General features: G+C 46.9%; 1 long non-coding RNA gene across 1 annotated transcript; it reads right to left on the reverse strand.

Moving 5' to 3' along the window:
• Positions 1-14,281: 14,281 nt before the first annotated feature.
• LOC125081073 (uncharacterized) lies at positions 14,282-21,212 on the reverse strand. The gene is made up of 3 exons (XR_007121579.1): positions 20,937-21,212; positions 15,310-15,474; positions 14,282-14,475 (listed from the first exon to the last, which is right to left on the reverse strand). It is a non-coding gene; the product is annotated as an uncharacterized LOC125081073 (long non-coding RNA).
• Between the last annotated feature and the right edge of the window lie 3,773 nt (positions 21,213-24,985).

Raw genomic sequence — 24,985 nt, forward strand, 5'->3', positions numbered from 1 at the left:
TCTGCTGTTGAAACCAGCCCAAGTGGCCATTCATGGAACTGACCGCTTGGCCAGTGGGATTCCAAGATTAAAAAAAAAAAAAAACAACATAGTCCCTGCATTCAAGAGAGGAAAGACATGCAAAAGGGCGCTAAAGAGAAAGAGCCAGGTCCCTCCCATTTCCTAGGGAATTTGGGGCAGGTTAATGACTACAGAAAATTTTAGGGAGGGAACATCAATAAGTGCTAATAACTATTATTAATATTAATCATGATTGAGTCATAGGGATATCAGAATGACTTGGTGGTATTTCCCCTGTGGCAATAGAAATGCCTTTAATGGAAATACATTTAGTTCATACTCAAAGCCTCATGGTTTAAAATCCCAACTCAGGAAAAGAAATGCAGAGCAATATCCATCTGGGCACACTGATGGACAAAAACACCAACAGCACCACAACTAAGAGTAAAAGGCAGGACTCGAGGTCACTTGAGGGTTAAGACTGAGTTCTTCTTTTTTTTTTTTTTAAGATTTTATTCATTTATTTGACAGACAGAGATGACAAGCAGCAGAGAGGCAGACAGAGAGAGAGAGAGAAGGAAGCAGGCTCCCCACCGAGCAGAGAGCCTGATGTGGGACTCGATCCCAGGACCCTGGGATCATGACCTGAGCTGAAGGCAGAGGCTTTAACCCACTGAGCCACCCAGGCGCCCCAAGACTGAGTTCTTAATAATGTGGAATTTGCCAATGATCACGAAAACTTGGAGAAAATATACTCATCCTTTGACATAAATTTGTATCTAGAATTCTTGGTTGGACTTAACTCCCCAGAAAAGAAAAATCCTCAGTTCTGTGATAGTTGATGCTACTTCGGGATATCTATATTTTTTTTTCCCAAAATAAGGACAGTCAAAAAAATTTTTTTCCCAAAATGAGTAGCTGTGGGGTTTTCTTTATCCAGTGATGAGTGATGTCCCAGCCATCTTCAGGGAGTGGACGGCCTGTCACCGTGCGGGCTTCCGCATGCACTTACCTCCTGCCAACTGGCATTACCTGCTTGGTTCACACCTGCCACTGGAGTGACGAGGCAGCGGGAAGAGGCTGTGCCCAGGATGTGGCTGGACAGGCCAAAGCATGGGTGGGGGAGGCAGTGATCCCTGCAGATGTGAGGTCAGCGCTCGGACGGAGGAGTCAGAATTGCAGAAAGGGACGCTGTGGACAGTCACGTGGCTCCAGGTCTGAAGTCCGTGATCCGTCCACAGAGCACTGAGTTGGTAGCAGATGGATGGATGTCATCCTGCTAGATCTGCCGGAGACAGCGCCATGAGCCATTCCTAAGGAACTTAGAGGCAAGATGGAGAGAAAGCCCGTGTGAGGGAGAAAACCACTCTAGCCACCAGGTCCCCTCTCCCCTCACGAGAGCACCATGATAGACCTCGACCTGGTCTTGCTAACTCCCCAGCCACTGCCCCCATCTCAGTCCACGCTTACAGCAGACACCAGGGAGACCTACCTACAGGGAGCCAACAAGCACTTTTCAGACTTCAACGTGCATATCACTGTCCTGGGGATCAGGTTGAAGGGTGGGTTTCCTGAGACTCTGCATGTCTCCCAAATGCCAGGTGAGGCCAAGCCTGCTGGTCAGCGCAAAAGCAGGGACTGAAAGCCCAGTGAAGAGTTTAAAGCGTGTGCTCTAGAGTACCAGCGCTGTGACCTTGGGAACGTCCCTCGGTCTCACAGTGCCGTTTCCGTCTGTGTACAGTGTGATTGTGGTGGCGATTACATGGCCACAGAAATGCCCAAGCCGCCGCCTGCTTGGGGCGCGTGCTCGGGAGTCTGTGCGCACTGCGCTCGCCTCTCTGGGCTGTGGCAAGTCTGCCGCACACTCACGGCCGACGTGATGGGATCACCCTCGTGCCCTGCCCTTCTCCACGCCTTGGCTTTTCCCTCCATCGTGAATGCCCTTGTCTCCCCATCCACCTGGCAACGACTTCATTCTTCCAGGCTCCCAGGCCTCAGAGCCCACATCCTGGGGGTCTGTTTAAATGTCTCAGTAGCTCCTCACCCGTGAGCTCCAGGGGCCAGGAAGTGGTCACCCTTCGGCATCCCAGCTTGTACATCACCTGGCACATGCTGGGTTTCACCAGAGGACCAGGGAGGGAATGACACGACAGGTCCTTCTGTAACTGCTGTGCCTGGAGGTTCTGGGCCCCGTTCTGGATTTACGGAAGCAGCATTTCAGTGCCTGAATCTTGGGGGGGATATATACATGATCAGCAAGAACTTTCTCTTATTTAGTTACTTGTTTAGCTAATTATATGAGTATGGACTGGTGGCCTCTTTTTTATTCAACGACTGATAAGGCATCACCATCACTATTTGCAATGCCCACGTTGTCCCAGATTTATAGCCTTTGATCTGGTAACTGTGCCGTTTGGACATGTTCTCACTACTGTTTGAGTAATTCCTTGCTTTCTTGTGCAACAAGCCGTTCCAGAGTCATTTCGTGGTGTATTTCTTGCCAAGCACGGCAGGTGATTCTGATGCACACCTGGGTTTGGAAGCCATTGTGCCTCTCAGTAGCCTCAAATCACCATCGGTGTTAGCTCTGTTCCAGAGCAAATGGAGGGGGGCGATTCTCAGTCAGGAGCCAGTAAAGGGAGCTCAGTGTCCCTAAGACTTCCAGGAAGTATCCCTGAGGACAGCGAGCTCACCACACAGGCACAGAGGACTCAGGAGAGCTGCCTGGCAAAGGATCCCAGGTACTCCCGCCCAGCCGGTTATAGGTGGCGAAGGCCCAGAAGCATCTAAGGCAACAATTGAGGGAAAGGGAAAGGAGGTGACACAGAGAAGGACTTGCTGAGTGGAATGTGTTTCCCAACAGGTAGAGAGAAGTCATCTTTACCGGTCTGCATGGGCCAGTCACGGTCATGAGGTCTGGGCCCCAGGGAGTCCCCAGGGGTGGAGGAAGCTGGCAGCTCCCATCAAGGAACACGGTGTGGTTCTCCTCTGAAGGCAGCTGGGGGCTCACCAACGCCTTGCACGAAACAGCATTTTCTTTTCCCGAGGAACACAGAGCACTTTCACAGATGGCTCATTTGTTTTCAACTATTTTTCAATGCAAAAATATTTGTACAACCTAAACAGAGATGAAAAAAGTGTTTTTAAAAGACATAATAGCCTGTACTACCTTGATAACTTTTCTGTAAATCTTAAATTATTACAAAATAAGTTCTTTTCTCTTATTTTTTTTAAAGATTTTATTTATTTATTTGACAGAGAGAGAGAGAGATCACAAGTAGGCAGAAAGAGAGAGAGAAGGAAACAGGCTCCCTGCTGAGCAGAGAGCCAGATGCGGGACTCGATCCCAGGACCCTGGGATCATGACCCAAGCCGAAGGCAGAGGCTTTAACCCACTGAGCCACCCAGGTGCCCCCAAAATAAGTTATTTTAAAGACTCACCATTTTCATCACCGTGGTAGAGAAAATAAAGCCCTCAGCCCCCATGTTTGTTCATATCCTAATTCCCTGGAAAGGGTTATGCAGAGGCACGGTGTGGAAATGGAGGGGTGTGCGTGTGTGTGTGTGTGTGTGTGTGTGTGTGTGTGTCTGTCTGTCTGTGTGTGTACAGAGAGAGAGAGACTGAGACTTGAAGATAGCACCCTGCTGGCTTTGAAGGTGGAGGCAAGGGCCACAAGCCCATCTCTAGAAACTGGAAAACGTAAGGAAACATTCTCCCCTCGAGCCTTCAAAAGGCATGCAGCCCCGCTGTTCCCTTCATTTTAGGAACCATCTCAGATGTCTGGCTTCCAAAACTAAGATAAATTGATGTTGGTTTAAGCCTCTGCGCTTGGGGTAATTTGTTATAGTTGCAATAGGAAACGAATACAAGCATTAATTTAAAAATCCTTTTGCAAAATTTTCCACATTGTTCTTCTGTCAACCGGTTTGCTTTTCAGTCATACCCTGTTCATGGGTCCACATCACGTTCATGGACTGTTAGTGTGAAAATGCAGCTGTAACCAGAAACACCCTATTTCTTTCCCCCACCGTGGGAGCCCTTACCACCCACCTTTCTGTGGTTGCTGCTGCTGTCCTTCTGCACTGATAAATCTCGTTAACCTGAGGTTACCTCCTCAACTGGAGGCTCCTGCTCTGACACTACTGGTGTTTAAGTGAGCATCTATTACTATCCTTTTCTTGAATGCAAATACAAATAGGCTTTCACTTGTGCAGATGCCATAAATATCCCCAGATGCAGACGGTCAGGTGTTGGCAGGACGTTCCTCTACTGATGGAGCACAGATCCCCTCCCCCACAGCCAGCCCCCCTCCTCTGCTCTAGGCAGATGGTCCAGGCATCCCAAAGCTAACCTGGAAAATAAGTCATCTGTAGTTTAGAATCCCATTCTTCCTTTCGCTCACAGCCATGCAGGAGCCGCGGTGATAGTGGTTTGTCTGGGTGCCTGGTGGCATCCTGCTCCAGAATAGTACCCAGGTGAAGCCAACAGGTAGACCCTCAGTGCTCATGCCATCTGCATTCTCGTTTCACCCATAGAGGACCCAACTTCCCATTTACCCATCACAGGCCTGGAGACTTTTTTGCCCAGGGAAGGAATGGGCTTTCCAATCAGGCAAATCTGCATATGGGATAGTCATTAGGTTATAGTCCTGTGGTCGATCACATGCTACAGAATAAAATATTGAATCATTAACTTCAGTAAGAAGGCACCAAGGACAAATAAATATAGAGTGTATCTTCCGTATTCACTTCCAAGCTCATCACACTAATAGCTGGTGAAACCATAGCCTGATGGAGATGTGGGAAATGTTTCAGGCCCTTCCGGTTGACAGTGTCTTCTTTCATTCTCTATCGATCTTCTGTACCCACACGCTTCCTTGTCGCCCTCCAGTCTGCCCTGGATGGCTCACCCCTTCTGCGAGGGCTTCAACTAAAATAGGAAAGGGGTCACTTTCTCTCTGGCTACAACTGCTCAGAGTTCATGTTTCTAGGCCCTCTGTTCAGGATCCTGGCTCTCCTGGTTGCTATCTGCTACTGCATGGGTCTGTGCCAATGTAGATGCTGAGATGCGGGCTGCCCAGAACACTGAGATGGCCCTTGCTCTTTGATGCTTGCCTAACCTGACCACCCATCTGTCTGAGTCATGCTATGTCCTGGGGAGGAATTTTCTTGTTTTTAGGCCGTGCTGGTAAAAACTTCTCACCTGAGAACAACTTGGAAAAGGCCCTTTGGAGAGGAAATAATTGATTTTGTGGTACTTCTTTGTATTTTGACCTCAAGCCTGCCCTGGTTGCAGCAGTAAGCCACATCTCTGTGAAATTGTTCCGTGCCTGGGCTGAAATGGACCATACAAAGAAACTATAAGGTCTCAATTAAATGAACCACGCTGATCTGCTTTTTGCTCTTGTATAGGAAATCTATCTAGGGTTGAATATCAACCCAAAAGCTCTTCATTATCAAGAAAAGGCGTTAAAAAGGCAGTACTAAAGGAGGGGAAAACAAGGTTTTCCAAAATAGAAATCTGAGGGATTTTCAAGCAGGTAAGTTCGACTTGGGTGAGACTTTCTTCCCGGTTTGATTTATTCTAAAGGAATTAGTATGTCTTGGGGTGGAGAGGGACGGCGTGGGAAGATTAGAGGGAATGTGGCTCGTCTGGCTTGTGGTTGCTGAGCCCCCAGCTAGATCAGATGGCTTGGGCTAACCATCATGAGGTGTTGGCCATGAGCTCTCTCAGAGCAAGCTCACAGGGGAGCAACTCCTGCATTTACGGGAAGACTAATGTTTATGGCCAGCTTTTCAGGGAACACAGAATTCCTGGGCCTTGTTCCATCTAGCCATTGCCCCTACTTGATGTCAGACACAGTTAACAGTTCTGAGGGGGGGAACCCTCAGGTTCATCAGAGGCAAACAGAAATTTCTGGATGTACAACCCTATCCATTCCCCTTCCTCCATGAGAAGGGAGCTTTGTCTGGTCTGGCTGACTGGACCTGGCCCAGCTCTGCCCCGCCACCCTTCAGCCAGCTTCCCTGCGGTGGTGCTGAGGGTAGTGAGAAGGACCAGGTGTGGTATGATGGGGTTGGACTTCAGTGTTTGAAAATACAAATGGGGCGGGGCCCCCAGAGTAGGCTGTAGGTTTCGGTCATGGTTCTAGCTTTGGTTTTGAGTGATGGTTTTTCAGTCCTTATTACGTTACAAAGTAAAACAAAAAGCTTAAGGAAGCAGCACGAGGTCAGATGTGGACCAATGACAATAGCATGTCATGAACAAAGAGTGGTGATTCATCCATAATCTGATTCTGTGTACCTGAGGGTCAGAAGACAGAAGACAGGAATAAATGACAGAAGGACCATATGTCAAGTGGCCACAACAGGGCCTTTGCTGAGTTAGGGAAGGTATGGGGACTCTGGCTGGAACACTTCCTCCCCCTTTGACTGCATCATGACATCCAGAGGGGAAGGGACAGGAGTTTGGGCAAGGAAGGGCAAGGGGGTGCTGGCAAAGGCTGGTGGAATGCTACAAAGTCACCTGCATGAGTCCAGAGTTTCCTTTCCTGACACCCCTAGAAAAGGATGGGTTAGTCTCTGCCTGGAAGAAGCAGGACGCAGGCCCTTTGCCCAAGTTCGTGGGGCCTGTCAGTGGGGGAGGGGTGCCTGTGGGACATGTTCCAGCCTCCCGGCCACCCCCACCCCCAGCTCACAAGGCTTCCTTCATTTCCCAGAGCCCTCCAGAGCCAGCTTGACGCACATCTCACATTCTCACAACACCAACCAGGAGTCAGGTTCGTGGTACCCAAACTGTATACAGTTTGGGGAGCCATTTTAGAAAATGAACACAGACTTACCAACACACAAATTAGGTACAAAAACATGTTTATTTAGAAGTGCGCGTTACCTACCTGTTCAGTTTCAGTAGGCTCACAGAGAATTTGCTCTGGGAGGAGCGATCATCACCCTCGTTTTAAAGGTCACAAATTGGAGAGTAAAGTTGGTGAAGTGACTTGCCCAAGTCAGACACTGGGCCTCAAGGGAAGTGGCATTCGGTTCAGTGTGGCCCAAATTAGTAGTAACATCCCATGACCTGTAATGGTGGTGGTGACAGGAGTGCTACTGGTCTAGAAAGAGTGGTTATTGGATTTGCATCACAAAATGATTTCTGTCATCAGCCAGTTAGGTGGTGTCTATCAGGGGCGTGTTTGGTGCTGGGAGCGGTGCAGGGCACTGGGAAGATGGCAGTCATGGTGACGAACATGGGCTCTAGGAGAGGGTTAGATGACTGATGACTGATGTCACCACTCTCGAACACCAGGAGAGGGGAGATCGCAGAGCAAAGCAGATGGATTGTGTTCTACCAGCTGGTCCCAGAGGCCTTTGAGAAAGAGCCACATGTCTTTAGGAAAATAACTGGATGAGCCTTTAGATATGGAAAGTGAGAGCCTGGGTCTGAATTAGGAGAAGGCCTCAGAGAGGTGGTGGGAGGCCTTCAGGGTCGGAGCAGTGCTTTGGGGGACCAGATGGGATGGGGTGGGAAAGGGGAGAGGAGGATGGGCAGAAATGTCTGAAGCGCAAAAATCCCTAACAAACCAGGCTGTCTGTAGGCTGTTTTGTGCTGCCTTGTTTTTATGATGTAAATCTCCTCCATATCCCCGAGGCATCAGTACACTTGGACCACACACATGACCTTGAGGGATGGTGGGGAGGGGCGGTACAGGGAGCCTGGAGCTACTGCATTCCACATCTGGGTTAGATTTAAAAACTGAAGAGAGTATAATGGAGTGGAAGCAAGAAACTTGATGCCCAGGACTTTGATGGAAGCCCCCCATTGGTAGAAGGCAGGTTGGGGATTTGGGATCATCTCCCCTAGATCTTGGAGGCAGATAGGTCCCATGGGACATCTGTGCTGTAAAAAGAGAGCACCGCTATCAAGGTCCATGGGCACCAAGTCCCCACAGCTAGGCCATACACATTATCTCATTTAATCTCCGCCTCCCCTACCCCCCAAGTCATAAGAGGAGGATGCTTATTTCCCTGCTGCCCATGTAGAGAACTTCAGGCTCTGACAAGAGCAGTAACTACTAAGAACTGATGCATCTGGTGTCACTCCCCTCCCTAATTCCACATCTCCATCAGCCTGGCTGTGATATTCCTTCGGCTCTGGTTCACTTCTAGATCCATGCGTCTGAGGTTTCCTAGGGCAGACTAACAACACAGAGACTGTGGACAAGTTCAAAGCTATGGGGTCCCCACAGTGCAGTTGCCTGGCTCTGTTCCCTTCCACACTCCCCTCTTCCTTCTCTCCTGCCACAGTCCCTGTTGGACTTCTCAGTGAAGGCAGTGGAATATTACTGACCCAGTCACTGGTTCCCACCTCTGAAGTGGGGACATCACTCCTCCTCATTGCCCAGACTCTCCCCGAACTCTTGCCAAATGTGTGGAAGCTGCTTTTAAGTGTGGCCTCGCACATGAAGTTAAAATGCTAGAAGAAAATACATATTATCTTTTTTCCCTGCCTCTTCACAGAAATTGAACGAAAAACATTTTAATGGAATTGTTTAAAGAAGGTGAGGTCTCTGAAACTTGACCATAGGTAAAGTACTGGGTTGTGCCAGCTCATTTTGACGTGTTGGCCATCTGACTGCCACCAGGAAACAGCTGCTGGTTTTTTCCATGGTCAAGTGTTAAATAGCTATCAAGTCAGATCTTAGGTGACAACAAGCATCCAATTATCACTAAAAATGGAGTCTGGTCCCAGAGACCTGTTAGTCCTTGAAGAGTCAAGGGGAAGTCCATGTGCTGGTTCAGCTGAGCCCATGCATTTAGGAGAAGCAAATAAACATGGTTATTTGCTGAGTGCCTGTTGTGGGCCAGCCCCTGGGGAAAGCATGGGCCATCTATCTTGTCCTAGTGACACAATAAAGGGGGTGCCATAGTTACCCCCATTTTACAGAAGAGGGAATTGATGCCCATGGTCACCCACTGCAAGTCTTCCAGCCTCAGGAGCACCCTATCAGGGCAGACCATGCCTCAGCCTACCCCAAGGTGGCCAGAGGGCCCAATCCAGTGGGAAGAATGTTGCTAACAGAGGCTGTGTGAAAGCAATCCTGGCGATTAGTTTTGGGCATGGTGTCTGATGTTTAAAGAAGGTTTCTTTACTGTTTATAGAATTAGATTAAAAAATATATATGGGGGACATGCCTGTGTGGCTCCGTCAGTTAAGCATCTGACTCCGATTTTGACTCAGGTCATGATCTCAGGGTTATGAGATCCAGCCTCACGTCGGGCTCTGTGCAAGCAGGGGGGTCTGCTTGAGATTCTCTCCTGCTGTCCCCCCACCACCACACATTCATGCACGTTCTCTCTCTAAAATAAGTAAATAAATCTTTGAGAAAAAAAAATATATATACACACACACATACATATGGGTTCTTGCTCTAAGCAAGATGGAATAAGCACACTCTGGCGCCTGGGAGGCTCAGTTGGTTACGTGGCTGCCTTTGGCTCATGTCATGATGCCAAGGTTCTGGGATCCAGTCCCACATCGAACTCCCCCTGCTGTGCAGAGAGCCTGTTTTTCCTTCTCCCTCTGCCTGCTACTCCCCCTGTTTGTGCTCTCTCTCTTTCCCTCTGTCAAATAAATAAATAAAATCTTAAAAAAAAAAAAAAAAGGAATACACACACTCTACCATGAATTTCCTGCTGAATGCAACACTGAATCCTGGACAGACTGCCTGGAGCAGCTATCTGAGGACAACTGAAAGGGAACAGGAGCAGGTGGATTGGGGAAAGAGATCAGAATTTCAAGTGCCACCAAACCTGGATTGAGTCTCCCATTTTCTCTCCTCTGGGACCATCTGACCTCTCAACTCATAGGCAGCCTGAAAACTGGAAATGCATACCAGATGAAAACAATGCGCTGTTAAAGTAGCCCTCGCTTTCTGGCCCAAGCGGTGGGGGAAAGGGTCTCAGGGCGGGTGGTCAGAGAAAGTGAGGAAAGCCCCTGGTTGGTTCCTTCCATTCCCCCACCTGGACCCCCAGCTAATCCCATAGCAGCGGTAGCCATGGTGACAATAGCCAAGAAGGTGCTTAAAGCTCTGAGAGGGGAAAGTATTCCTTCTAACCCCAGAAGCTATGTTCCCCAAATCCCATTGCTCTTCTTTTCTCCCTCATTCCACTGCTTGGCCCCATACTCCCACATGCTCTAGGGAGTACCAGGTATAGCAGGGAAACTAATGCCCTAGCTCTCTGACCAGAGGGCCACAGGGAGTAAGAGCATCAGAATGAACTCAGAAAGGATAGCGCTTAAGAGAGAAGCCCCATATGAACTCCTGGGCTTATGTCTTAAGCTCTGTGTGCTTTGAGAACTGGACTGTGGATTAGAGCATCACCCAGGCCCCCCAACGGCCACTGGGTGACAAACAAAGAACAGATCCACACAGCTCTGCCAAGTCTTTGAAAACTGAACTGACATTAGAACCACAGTCCAGGTCAGGACTGGAGGTTGCAACTTAGCCAGATCCAAATGCCTGCTAAAGCAAAATGAAACAAAATCCAGCATTCTCTTTAGGATTTAAACAAGACACAGATTCTCATAACGTGATACTCAAAATGACTAGGATATAATCTGAAGCTACTCAGCATGTGAGGAACAAGAGAAATACCAACTGATGAGGAAAGGAACAACCAAGAGGTGCCCACTATAAGATGACACATGTGGGGGTGCCTGGGTGGCTCAGTGGGTTAAGCCACTGCCTTCGGCTCAGGTCATGATCTCAGAGTCCTGGGATCGAGCCCCACATCGGGCTCTCTGCTCAGCAGGGATCCTGCTTCCTCCTCTCTCTCTGCCTGCCTCTCTGCCTGCTTGTGATCTCTCTCTGTCAAATAAATAAAATCTTAAAAAAAAAAAAAAGAGGACACATGTGTTGAAATTATTAGGTAAAGTTGCTAAAGAAACTATTGTAACAGTGCTCCAAGAAGTAAGGGCGAATTCTCTTGAAATGAATGGAAAGATAAGAAAAAATAGATATATACAGATATGCAAAGAAATAGAAGATAGAAGAACTAAATGGAATTTTTTTGTTTGGAACTGAACGATACAATAACTGAAAAACTGAAATAAAACACTCAGTGAATGGGTCAAGAGCAAACTAGAGAAGAGTAGAGAAGAGTTGGTGACCTTGACAGATCCGTAGGAATTATCCAATATGGAAACAAAGAGAAAAAAATTAGAAAAACAATGAACAGAGGCTTGAGGTTATGTAGAGCTATACCAAGAAATCTAACATTCATCTTGTCAGGGTCCCATGGTGCAAAAAAAAGTATTTGAAGAAATAATGGGCAAAAACTTCTCAGATTTGGTGAAAGATATAAACTTACAAACAGCTCAGTGAATCTCAAACAAGATAAGCCCAAAGGAATTCCTTGCCCCGAAGCAGCAAAAACAAACTGCTAAAAACTAAGACATAGAAAACCTTAAAACTGACCAGAGAGAAATGGCTCTTTGTAAGAGGGAAACATCCATCTGTATTATTGTGGATTTCAATGGAGGCCAGAAGGAAATCGAACAATAGTTCTAAAGTGCTGAAAGAGAAAAACTGTCCACCCAGAATTCTCTATCTGGTGAAAACGTCCTTCAGGGATAAAGGTGAAATAAAGACTCTCAATGAAGGAAAACAGAATGTAGCAACAACAGATCTGCTCAAAAATAAAGACTAAGGGACGGTTGGATGGCTCAGTCCATTAAGCATTTGCCTTCGGATCAGGTCATGGTCTCAGGGTCCTGGGATCAAGCCCCGCATCAGGCTTTCTGCTCAGCAGGGAGCCTGCTTCTCCCTCTGCTTGCCACTCGCCCTGCTTGTGCTCTCTCTCTCTGTCAAATAAATAAATAAAAATTTTAAAATAAATACTGAGGGAATGCTTTCCCCCCTGAGATTTAGAACAAGGCAAGGATGTTCTGGGAAAGGAGAAAAAAATATAACACTGGGGAATGAATCAGCGGTTGCCAGGGAGCAGGGGTGTCGAATGCGTGACTGCCAAGGGGGAGCACAGGGAGTTTTGGGTGTGGCAGAACTGTTCTATATTCTGGGGTGATTATATGACACTACATATATGGGAAAACTTAGAACGGATACATCCAAAAAGAAAATTTTTTTTTCTAAGAAAGAAAAGCTAATGTCAGTGTGTGAGGTATGTGCATGTGTGTGGATGTATGTTTGTGTTCTGTACCTTAAAACAGTACAAATGTATCATGTATGGTCCTGGAGGTTATGGCCCCAACACAGGTCTCTCTGGACTACAGTTGAGATGCTGGCAGGGTTGCATTCCTTGTTGAGCTGTCAGGGTGGCATCTGCTTCGTCTTTCCCCACTTGCTTGGGGAGGCTACTCCCATTGCTCAGCTGGTAGCACCATCTTCCACCTCACAAGCCATCAGGAGTGGTTCAGTCCTTCCCTTGCTCTTTTCTTCAACATCCTCTCAGTCTTCCTCTTCTATTTTTCTTTTTTATCAAAGTGAAATTCACATAACATAAAATTAACCTTTTTCATGTTCCTTTCAACATAAGTGATGTAGTGGCATTTAGTACTTTCATAACGTTGGGTAACCACCACTTCTGCCTAGTGTCAGAACATTTTTACCGCCCCATGGAACCATCAGTCCCCATTTCTCCCAATCCCGGTCCCTGGCAACCACCAGTCTACTTTCTGTCTTTACGGCTCCAACTGTTTTGGGAGTTTTGTGTACATGGAATCACCCATTTGGTGGTCTTTTGTGACTGGCTCCTCTCAGTGAGTTGTTTGGAAGGTTCTTTCCCATTGTCGCATGGATGAGTATCTCATTCATTTATATGACTGTGTAATATTCCGCTGTACCACATCTTTTGGTATCCATTCATCCCGTGGATAGGTTTTAACCATAAAATTTTTTTAAAGATTTTTTTATGTATTTATTTGACAGAGAGAGAGATCCTAAGCTGAGCAGAGAGCCCGACGTGGGACTCGATCCCAGAACCCTGAGACCACGACCCGAGCCAAAGGCAGAGGCTCAACCCACTGAGCCACCCAGGCGCCCTTAACCATAAAATTTTAAACTATGTACATAAAATGGTGTTTCACCCAAGACCAATCACATCAGAGCCTCGGAAAGGCTGGGACCTTGTGACATGGCACTTTGGATTTCTGTGTGGTTGTGATGTGTAGCCAAGATTAGGGAGCTCTGCTTTCAGATAATGTTTTGGTGATCAGCTGATGCATAATAAGCTACCCCCCAAATTAATGTCCTAAAGCAAGCATTATTTTATTATGATTGTACAGTCTGGGCTGGGTTTAGATGTGTGGCTCTGCTGCTGGTGGCCAGAGGTCATGCAGGAGATACACTGAGCCAGTGGGTTGACAAGAGACTAGGTTCAACTCTGACACAAGACAGTTGGGCTCTTCTCTCTCTCTGTGTCTCACAGACTCTCCTTCTATATATGGCTAACCGGACTTCTTAGATGGTGGCCCAGGGTGGCCCAAAGCACAAAAGAAAAGCCGCCAGGACTCTTGACAGCTTAGTCCCAGAACTGTCACAGCATCTCTGCTGTGGTTAGAGTCAGTCACAGACCTAGTCCACACTCAAGGGAAAGGACCAAACTGGGGCACAAATACCAGGGAGGGACGGTTGGGGGCATGGCTCACTGGGGCCACCAAGGGAACCCACTGCCACCGGAAATCTCCTGTGCAATGTGAAAGCATTTTCGAAAAAAAAACCAAGGAATTCTTCACACATGAAAGCAAACAGACTTCCCACACAAAGACTGGGACAAAGTGGAGCCCCTGATTACTCCCCGCATGGTAATAAGCAAGACATTAACATTTTGAAAATAGGAGTTATAATTCATTGCCAGTGACCCTGCATGAGTTCTGAGCTCTTCCCTCAATCAGGTGGACAGCCACATTCTGGAATTTTTTCAACAATGAATGGTGAATAATGTTTAAAATTGATGTCATTGACATACCTTGCTGTCTATTACCAGCTAATCGTAGCCCTCGGTGACAGCCCTGGAAACAGAACGTTTTTACTTTCAGTTTATTATTATTTTTTATTATTTTAAAAGGATTTTATTTATGTATTTGAGAGAAAGAAAGGAAGAGAAAGGGGGCCGGGAGGGGGCAGAGGGAGAAGGAGAAGCAGACTCCCCGCTGACAGGGAGTCCGACATAGGGCTCCATCCCAGGACCCCGGGATCATGACCTAAGCTGAAGGCAGATGCTTCACTGACAGAGCCACCCAGGCGCCCCTATTTTTACTTTCAATTTGAAAATAAACAAATGAGCTCTGGGCCTCTCTCTGTCGCTTTCACAGCACAGACCGCACGTGGGAAGAAAAGCAGGGACAATGTCACAGATTTTCTCTCGGAAGAAACATGGTGGTTGGTTCACTGGGGGTTTTGTTTTGGTGATGGCGAGGGTGAGGAGTGCCTCCATCCTGACAAGCACTGCAGAAACCTGGAAAAAGAACTGGGGTGGGACCAGGGGGAAACAAAAGGAGGGCAAGACAAACTTCCCCTCATCTCCACAAATTCATCTAGAACTCTCCACCAAGTTCTGGAAAGCCATCACCTCCCATGAAAACCCTGCCTCAGTAATCTAGGTTCCTATGAATTAGGCTCCACCTCCTGCTGTTAGAAGAGATGAACCTAGAACCTAAGAGGAAGCAATGTAATGTGTCCTGTTCATTTATTCACAAACTAGTGCTGGAGCATCTATAGTGTCTCAAGTAGCTAGGTTCACAGATGTGAACAAGAGGGGTTAGTTTCTGGGACACCTGTGGGGGCTCAGTCAGTTAAGCATCTGCCTTTGGCTCAAGTCATGATCCTGGGATCCAGCTCTGTGTTGGGCTCCCTGCTGAGCGAGGAGCCTTCTTCTCCCTCTCTGCCCTTCCCCACCACCTGTGCTTTCTCTCTGTCACTCTCTCTTAAATAAATATATAAACAAACTAAAAAAAAAAAAATAAGGGTTAGTTCCCTACTCTTATGACCATAAAGTCTAACAGGATAGGAAGAAGAGCACAGAAAATAAACACGTAAATCAGATGGTGATAGGGCCGAACAGGAACTAAAACGGAATAACAGCATAGGATTCTGGAACCCATCCACCCCTGCACTTGCTAGGCAGCTACTGTGGGTAAGGCCTTAACCACTTCATGTCTCAGCTACCTTATCTGCTATGTGGGGTTAACAGTGGGACCTACCTCCCGAGGTTGTGAGAATTTTGCAAAATCATATCTATTTCATGGGATTACTGTAGTGCTCAAACGTTGTATGCAATAGTGTTAGGTACCTTAATTATCAGTAGTTTCAGAAGAACTGTATTTAGAATTGCTCCAAGCTTCTTCTCCCACCTCCACATCACTGGGTTCCTGCTATTTTCCCATGTGTCAAGGAATTGGAGATGTCGTGAATCTTAGACTTGTTTGCCTCTGCAGGCCCTCCTGAAAGGCCGTGTCTGCATTAAAGGAGTATAACTCTTTAAAAGCAAGTAAACACTGTGCTCCTAGTGGGAGAGTAGAAAGCTCTTGGGGTTAGAAAAACCTGAGTTTGAAGGCTGGTTCTGCCTGTATCTGCTTTGTGATCATGGGCAAGTGGCTTAACCTCTCTGAGCCTCACTTTTTCCCAGTCCATAAAATGTGACTCGTCACACCTGCTATTCAGAGCTGATTTGAGGTCAGGAAAGTACCTTTTATTAGAGTAGCTATTTTTGTTATTATTAGGTCATGTAATGCAGGAGCTAAGCAAAGGTTTATTCTGGACACTGAGTGTAAGCAAGCAACTTCACAAGCGGGATGCACACCCCCGAAGGGGAAAGAACTAGTGGGAAGACAACCCCTTTTCCATCTTGTTATTGGACAGGACAGTTGGGTCCCCAACCATGGGGTTACTGAAGGGTCAGAGCAGAAAGGACCTTTACCGATCAGTGACCTGACACTTCATTTTCAGACAGGAAGGTGGACAGCCGTGACTCCCCCTAGGCCACAGGGCCCCTGGAAGCTCAGTTGGGTGCCCTGAGTTTGGGGGTGTCACTGGGTTTCTGTAAACATATGTGAATCTTCCCCAAACAGTTACCATGACGACTAAGGAAGGGACCAACAGCCCCTGCAGTGATGGACCGGCCGTCAGGTTGCCATGAGGATGGTCCCTTCCCAGCAACAGGCTTCTTGTCTTGTTTCTTGTTTGAGCATCACTTGGTGGACACGGACATGTATTCCAGATAGGGAGTCCTTGGCCAGACGCCTGTGCGAGTTCACGTGAACACATGGAAGCCTATGCATACAGGCACAGATTTTACATATAAATATATTTTGCATATAAATATTTTACATATAAATATAAAATATTTTCCTCTAGCCTAAGGCTTGTTTTCCATATTCCTAAGAGTGCTCCTTGATAAGAGGTCTTTAATTTTGATGCAAGACAATTTACTGGTTATTTCCTTTATAATCAGTGCTTTTCTGTCCCGTCTTAGGAAACTTTATGCAGCTCTGTGTTCTTGCAGAAGCTTTCTGGTTTGGCTTGAGGTGCTTGTGCGTGTGTGGTACAAAGTAGGGGTCAAGGTTCTTTGTTTCTACCAGGTATGTCTGGTTGCTCCAGTATGATGTGTTGCAAAGAGGATCCTCTCCCCACGTGGGTTCAGTGACTGCCCCTGAAGGTCCACCTCTGTGTGCCCTGTCCCCTTCTGCTTGTGCGCCCGCCTACCTATGCCAGTCCCACACTGTCTTGGTGACTGTACCTGTTTACCATCAGCCTGGGACTCAGGCAGCGTAAGCCCTCCAATTTCAAGTTTCTTTACCAGTGTCCTGGAAAATCTAGGTTCTTTGTATTTCCACTGAATTTTAGATTTAGCAAATCAATTTCTGCCAAAGGTCTGCTGGGACTTTTCTTTAATACTAGATTTATTTTTTAGAGAAGTTTTAGGTTTACATAGAAATTAAGCAGAAAATACATACCAAGTTCCCATGTACCCACCCGTCCTGCCACAGCCCACCTCCCCACTTGCCCTATCGTGAACACGGTGCATGAGCAAGGTATACCTGTTAAAATTGATGATTCCAAATTGATAGACTATAATTAAAGTCCATGGTTTACATGGGGTTCACTCTTTGTGTTCTTATGCTCCCGTAGGTCTTGACAAGTGCTTAAGGCTGTGCACCCATCACTATAGTATCAGGCAGAACAATTGTTATGGCCCTGAGTCTCCTCGGCTCTTCCTTCCTATTCATCCCTCCCCACCCCTCATCTCTGACAATTGCTGATCTTCTGTCTCTATAGTTCTGCCTTTTCCAGAATGCCACGTAACTGGAACCAGTCTTTCAGACTGGTTTCTTTCACTAAGCAGTATGCATTTAAGGTCCCCCCGGGTTTTTAGTGGCTGATAGTTCATTTCTTTTTATTGATGAATAAGTCTGCATTGTCTGGATATGTTACAGGTTGTTTATTCACCTACTGAAGGACATCTTGGTTGCTTCCAAATAGCAGCAATTAAGAAGAAAGCTTCGGTAAACATTAGTGTGCAGGTTTTTCTGTGAGTAGGTTTTGCCCTTATTTGGGTATCTCTACATTATGCCTCTCCTTGCTTCCTGTAATCCTTCTGTGGTAAGGAAAAAATTGTTTTAGGAAAAGCAAGAAAGAGGGTGCCTGGGTGGCTCAGTCAGCTGCCTTTAGCTCGGGTCATGATCCTGGGGTCCTGAGATAGAGCCCCACTAGGAAAAGCAAGAAATTCCCTTGGAAAGGAGGGAAGAGTCTTTGTTGAGCAGAATGCCTTGATGAGACTTTGTGGCTATGGATGGACAGCTTGGGGGCATGTCCCACAAGATTAGAACTAGAGAAACCACATATTTTATTATATAAACCAGGCCAAGTTAGAGGGAAAGAGGGCCACTATTCATTTCACTGACACCACAGACATAACCTGGTTTGTTCTCTGCAAACCTACACATATGCTTCCCTTTAGTAGAAATGAAGCTAAGAGGTAGCAAAACCATTGTGCATCGAAACAAACAAACAAAACCACAACAAGTGGACTAAATTGAAAATCACGTGACCGCCGTACCAAGTGTTGGTGAGGATGTGAAGCAGTTGAAAGTCTCCTATAAGGCCAGGGTGGGCAGGGGGCATGTAAGGTGGTATAACCACTTCAGAAATCAGTTTGGCAGTTTCCTAAAGAGTTACGCATTCATGCAGTACAACCCAATCATTCCACTGGTAGGTATTTACCGAAACAAAGGACAGTGTGAAACCCAAAGACTTCTCTGTGAATGTTCCTGGGACCTAATTTGTTGTAGCCCCAAACTAGTTTCTCATGCTTCAAGTATACCTAAATGAAGTTGGAAAACTTTCTAAATAATTAAAAATAAAAAGGAATACTCTTTTTTAAAAAATTTTATTTAATTTTTTTTTCAGTGTTCCAAGATTCATTGTTTATACACCACACTCAGTGCTCCATGCAATACATGTCCCCCATAATACCCACCACCAGGCTCACCCAACCCCACCCCCCTCCCTTCCAAAACCCTCAGTTTGTTTCTCAGGGTCCATAGTCTCTCATGGTTCATCTCCCCCTCCGATTTCCCCGAACTCCTTTCTCCTCTCCGTCTCCCCATGTCCTCCGTGTTATTCGTTATGCTCCACAAGTAAGTGAAACCATATGATAACTGACTCTCTCTGCTTGACTTATTTCACTCAGCATAATCTCCTCCAGTCCCGTCCATGTTGCTACATAAGTTGGGTATTCATCCTCTCTGATGGAGGCTTAATACTCCATAGTGTATATGGACCACATCTTCTTTATCCATTCATCTGCTGAAGGGTATCTTGGCTCTTTCCACAGTTTGGCAACTGTGGAAACACAGCCATTGCTGCTATGAACATTGGGGTACAGATGGCCCTTCTTTTCACTACATCTGTATTTTTGGGGTAAATACCCAGTAGTGCAATTGCAGGGTCGAGAGAGGTTCTTTTGCTTTTTTTTTTTTTAAGTTGGTGGGAGGTGGTTGAAGTAGGTGAACCAGGGTGAGGAGAAGGGAGGTGAAGGGGAACAAAGGGACCCAGGAAGAAGTTGAGTCTGGAGGAAACAGAAGAGACCACCAGCGAACATTCCCAGTGAGGGAGGGATGGGGCCGAGGGAAAGGGGAGACCAGTGGCTTTAAGACTAATGATGACTGACAGTCTGTTTTATCTGCTGCGCTCTTCTCTAACCCCCACACTTATACCCTGAACCTCTAATAAGAAAGGTAATGGCCTTGACTGAGTGTAGTTCAGGAGAAATCAGGTAGAGGAGCGGAGCCTCTCTGGGTAGCGATGGGATGGCGAGACGGGGGCAGCTGAAATATGCAAGATGAGGGAGAGATCCGGAATTCACTGGAACAGAAGTCTCAGGGTCACCTGGTGACACGTCTGACTTTCACGAATCCCCACTGAGACTGGGAGCTTGGCTGGGATCCTGCTACACAGGGAATGGAAGGTTGAGCTGGTGTCACATGACCATCCAAGGACAGGAAGCGAGGGTCTGGCTGACATCTGTGTGACAGGAGTCTGGCAGAGGGCAAGGGTCCCATCATTCCCGCTGAGTGCCACACCCTGTGGCCCCTGCTCCTTCCAACAGAGATATTGCCTGGGGCCTTGGTCAGAGGGACAGAGTGGTGGGGGTCGCTGTCCTGCTTCTTAGTTGGTGGTTTCAGAGGTAAACAGTGATTCGGGGGAAGGGAGAGGTGCTGGAAGGAAAGAAGGGAAAGCGGTTTCCGATGTTCAGCTTCAACATCCATGGCTCTGGAGATACAGTGATGGGTGTCATGATCTTTACCAAAGGCCTTAAGAGGCCAGCATTCCCCTTATAAGGCTTCCTCCTCAGCAGAGATGGTCTAGAGGCCCTGCAGCATGTGGGACTCAGTGCTAACAACACTAACTTACTACATAAAAAAGAAAAAAGAAATGAAAAAGAGAGAGAGAGAGAGAGAGATGAGAAAAACAAAAAAATGTTGAAAAATGAAAAATAAGCAAAGAGTGAAAAGAATAAAGAAAAAATGAAAACGAGAAGAAACAAAGGGTGATAAGGAATAAAGCCAAAAAGCAACACTGGGAAAAGACTAAAAGTAAAGAAAGAAAAAATGTTAAAACTAAAATAAGAAAAAAATGAGGAAAATAAAAATTTAAAAAGAAAAAAGACAAAAATGAAGGAAAAAAGGGGAAAAGTAGAGGAAGACAGGGCAAAAATGACCAGCAACATACAGTGTATGATACTGTGATATAGGAAGAAATATGTGTTTGGTCTTCAACCCCAGGCCCTGGTGCAGAGCTTCTAAAACCCTAGCTATTTTCGGGAGCGGTGAGAGTGAAAGGAACGCCTTTTGTTATTCATAATAAGCCCCTTCAAAACCGGACAGGAGTTTCTGTTAATGAGATGAGCGGTGGCTCCCCTCCCCCTCCCGAGCTTTAGAAGGGGGGCAGGTTACCAGAGAAACCGACCACGTGATTGGTTGGAACTCCTTTCAGCCACTCTCCTTTGCCGCCCCTCCTGGTCCCCCAACTTCCAAGGAGAGAAAAGGGGCTAGGGATTAGTCACCCATGACTAAGGATTTAAGCACACATACCTCTAAGGGAACCTCCATAAAAATCCCTGAGTGAAGGGGCCAGAGCTTCTAAGCTGGTGAACGCGCCCGGTGCCAGGGGGTGGCACACCCCGGAACTCCGCAGGGACAGGAGGAGCTCCTGAGCTTGGGGTCCTCCATGCTGCCACGTGTAGCTCTTCATCTGTCAGTTTGCATCCTTTCTAACTGACCAGTCATACCAAGTAAAGTATTTCCCAAGTAAAGTGATCCTTATAGCAAAGGATAAGCCCCGGGAGAAGGGGTGGGGTGTGGAAACCACCATATCGCAGCCAGGTCAGACAGAAGTGACGGTGAACTAGGGACTTACCTCTTACACGTGGCATCTGAAGGAGAGTCAGTCTTAGGTGACCAAGCTCTTTAATCTGTGGGGTCTGCACTGATTCTGGGCAGGGTCAGAATTCAGTTAAATTACAGGACATTCAGCCAGTGTTCTCAGAATATTGGAGAATTGTTTGGTGTAAAAAACCCACATATTTGGTGTCAGAAGGGTGGTGAGTGGAGAAATCGTTTTCTTTTGTAGACAAAAGTTGAAGAAGGAAAAAAAAGTTAACTTTGGTGACAGTCCCTCAGGTGAGCAAAGCCAGCTTCCTAAACTAGAAGGATCAAAAACCTAACAAAGCCCAGCCAGAGACGTTTATAGACTCTCAGAATTAAGTAACAATGGCTCCTTATGAGTCATAGTAAGAAACACACCTTTCGCTGCCAGGGATGCTCCACAGTGGTTCTCTCACTTTTGGGAACCCAGAAACCTCTCATCTTAAAACAAAGTGGGTAGAACCCAAAGAGCTTTTTTGTTCATATAGATCACAGCAGTCAATATTTACCTTATTAGAAATGAAAACCTGTGCGATGTGTCAGTGGCCTTTTTATTTCTGGTTGGAAAATCTTTAATAATTTTTGGCTTTTAAAGAGTCTAGAGTGGGGCGCCTACGTGGCTCAGTGGGTTAAGCATCTGACTCTTGCTTTTGGCTCAGGTCATGATCTCAGAGTCCTGAGATCAAGCCCCACATTGTACTCCATGGTAGGCGTGGAGCCTGCTTAAGATTCTCTCTCTCACTCTCCCTCAGCCCCTCTCCCCCATCATGCACATGCTCGCTTTCTCTCTCTCTCAAATAAATAAATAAATAAGAGCTCATAGTATTTACATCTATTTAATTCCCTTTTCTTTAAATTCCAAACAGTCTTAAAAGATATCACAATTTAAATTCAGCGGGGATCATGATAATATATGAAACTCCTCCATCCCAGAAGACACAATAAAGTGCATTTTTAACATCTATAAAACTAGGGGAACATGGTTTTCAGCAAACTTTTCTTTCTTATTTACAGTTCCTCCCAGTTTCTTTTGAGCAGGTTCCTGCTGCTGGGGTCTGCGTCGCAGTTGATTCTGTGTTTCCTGAGATAAGAATTCTACTTTGTTTCTTTGAGTATTTCATAGACATTTTTAAGAGCAGTTTTAGGCCCACACCAAAATTGAGTGGAGCATACAGAGATTTCCTGCGTACCCCTGACCCCGCACACGCGCAGTTTCCTCCACGAGCATCATCCCACACCACAGTGATATGTTTGTTACAAGGGATGAACCAATTGATGGCACATTTCATCACCCAAGCCAATAGTTCACATCAGTGTTCACTCCTGTACATTCTATGGGATTTTGGCGAACCCCTAATAACAGATATTCCCCCATTACAGTATCATACAGAGTAGTCGCACTGCCCTAAAAATCCTCTGTGCTCCAACTAGTCATCTGCCCCGCCCCAGCCCTTGACAACCACTGATCTTTTTTACTGTCTCCGCAGTTTTGCTTTTTCTGGAATGTCCTATAGCTGGAATCCTATAGTATATAGCCTTCACAGATTGGTGTCTTTCACTTAGTAATTCACACTTAGGGTTGCCCATGCCTTTTCATGGCTTAATAGCTCATTTCTTTCCAGTGCTGAATAATATTCCATGGTCCAAATGTACCCATCCATTCATCCACTGAAGGACAACTTGGATGCTTTCAAGTTTTCACAATCGTGATTCACGTTGCCATAGTCATCCATGTGCAGATTTTTGAGTGGACTTAAGTTTTCAGCTCCTTTGGGTGTATACCAAGCTGCATGGTTCTGGATCATAGGGTGAGAGTGTTTCTAATGAAACAGTTTTGCAAAAAACTGCCAGCTGTCTTCCAAAGCGGCTGGGCCATTCTTTCTCCCCACTGGTATCTCGTGGTGGTTCACATCTTCGCCAGCATTTGGGGTTTGGGTTTTTAGCCATTTTAATAGGTGTGTAGTGGAATCTCATGGTCATTTTAATTTGAATAGTATGTTCTGCCTCTTTTTTAATGCTTATTTGCCATGTGTATAATATGTTTTCTTTTGTGTCTTCTTTTTGCCCATTTTGTGTGTGTGTGTGTGTTTTTAAAGATTTTACTTATTTATTTGACAGACAGAGATCACAAGTAGGCAGAGAGGCAGGCAGAGAGAGAGAGAGGGAAGCAGGCTCCCTGCTGAGCAGAGAGCCCGATGCTGGGCTCGATCCCAGGACTCTGGGATCATGACCTGAGCCGAAGACAGAGGCTTTAACCCACTGAGCCACCCAGGCGCCCCTTTTTGCCCACTTTTTTAACCGGCTTGTTTGCCTTTGTATTGTTGGATTGTAGGAGTTCTTGATATATCTTGGGTAACAGTGATTTATCAGATATGTCTTTTGCGGATAGTTTCTCCCAGTCTGTGGCTTGTGTTAGTGTCATCAATGTCTTTCGTGGAGCAAAATATTTCATTCTGCTGGGATCTGGACTGGGACTGGATTGGACCCATAGGTCAATGTGTGTTGACAATGGGTCACGGGGAGAAGCCTCTAGGCATCACTGAAGGACACACTGAGGGACAGTCTGCCACCATACGGGAGCTGCGAAGGCTGATGTCTTGCTGGCCCAGGAGAGAGGACTGATCTTCGTGTTCACGGGTGCTGTCTCCTCTTCCAGCCACCTTTGGGTCTGAGTCATAGTGTCGTGCTCATACCTCTCCCTGTGCACCCTCGGTGCAGCTGCGAACACACCTCTCTACACAGACACACTCCCACACTGGGGCACGTCGCTCCAGACACCCAGCGAGGCTTCCTGGGACATCACGTCCTCTGGCCTAGACGCTGCCCGCCCAAGGAAAATGTAGTCAGGGTTCCCGCCCAGACCGACCAGACTGATTAGTCCTTTCTGCTCTGAAGGCAGAGACCTCATTTTATGGTTACATACCCAGGCAGAACAAAAATAAGGTACGCATTCCAGAGACTTGAGTCACCCTGCCCAGAGCTGGGTAAATACAGTCACTGGGTGGTGGCCTAAAATACTGTCACTCAAACACACGGGGCCTTTTGTGGGTTTGCCCACATGGAACCCTCCCCTTTTACCTCGTGTGCTCTCCAGGGGCCTGGAGTTCCTGGCTTCCACCAGCCTCCTTCTCCCAAGCGAGGCTTCTGTATGTTTCCTTCTAAATCCACATTTCTCCGGGATAAAATTAGATCAGAGATCTGGGGCTGCTGGGAAGCTGTCTTGGGTGTGGGTGGCTGTGGACGGTTGACAGTAAGGGTAAGTTAAACCAACGCTAATAACGGTTTGATGTAGGAGGCAGAAGCCCTCCGGCCTGCTCTCTTGAGAACCGGTTATGTCTTTCTCTGGCTCCCGCTGATTGTCTTTCTGTTTTTCTAGTGGATTCTGGCTTCGCAATTACGGGTAAACCAAAGTCTCAGTTTTCCCACCTGGATAAATCCCGCCCTCCTGCTGCTGTTCCTGGTAAGTGATTCCTGTCCTTGGCTGGCAGCGTGGCCCCTGAGGCCCTCAGGCACAATTTGCCCCCCCACACCCTCGTGCCCTCGGCCCAGCACAGCCTCCTTGGTGGCCATCAGATGGCCATGTGTCGCGGGGTCTCCTGCCCCACTAGACAGCCCTCCCTGCCTCAGCAGCCACCAGACGTACTCATTCTGCATTTCACACAGTTAATACCCCCAAACCAGAGCTGTGAGCTGGTGCTTTAAAAAAAAAAGCCGAGGCTAATACACATGTGTTGTCCTATAGACCACCCCTGCCAGGTGTGCCTGATGCTGTGTGTGTGTGTGTGTGTGTGTGTGTGTGTGTTCATGTGGGAGGGGGCCGTGAGACCTACTGCAATGAAGCTATAACCACTAACCAAGACACAAGACCCCCACCCCTCCCTTGGCCCCCAAGAAACCCCAACCGAGAGCCACAGTTTGAGATGGCATTTGGCCTACGTGACAGCTTTCCTGGGGTAACCGGCCTCCCACCAGGGGAATCAGCAGACAGGCGGTCACCCACTCCCTAACCCCACTCCTAGGAAAATTGACCTGAAACCTAAT

Source organism: Lutra lutra, chromosome 11, assembly GCF_902655055.1.
Source record: "Lutra lutra chromosome 11, mLutLut1.2, whole genome shotgun sequence".
NCBI lineage: Eukaryota > Metazoa > Chordata > Mammalia > Carnivora > Mustelidae > Lutra > Lutra lutra.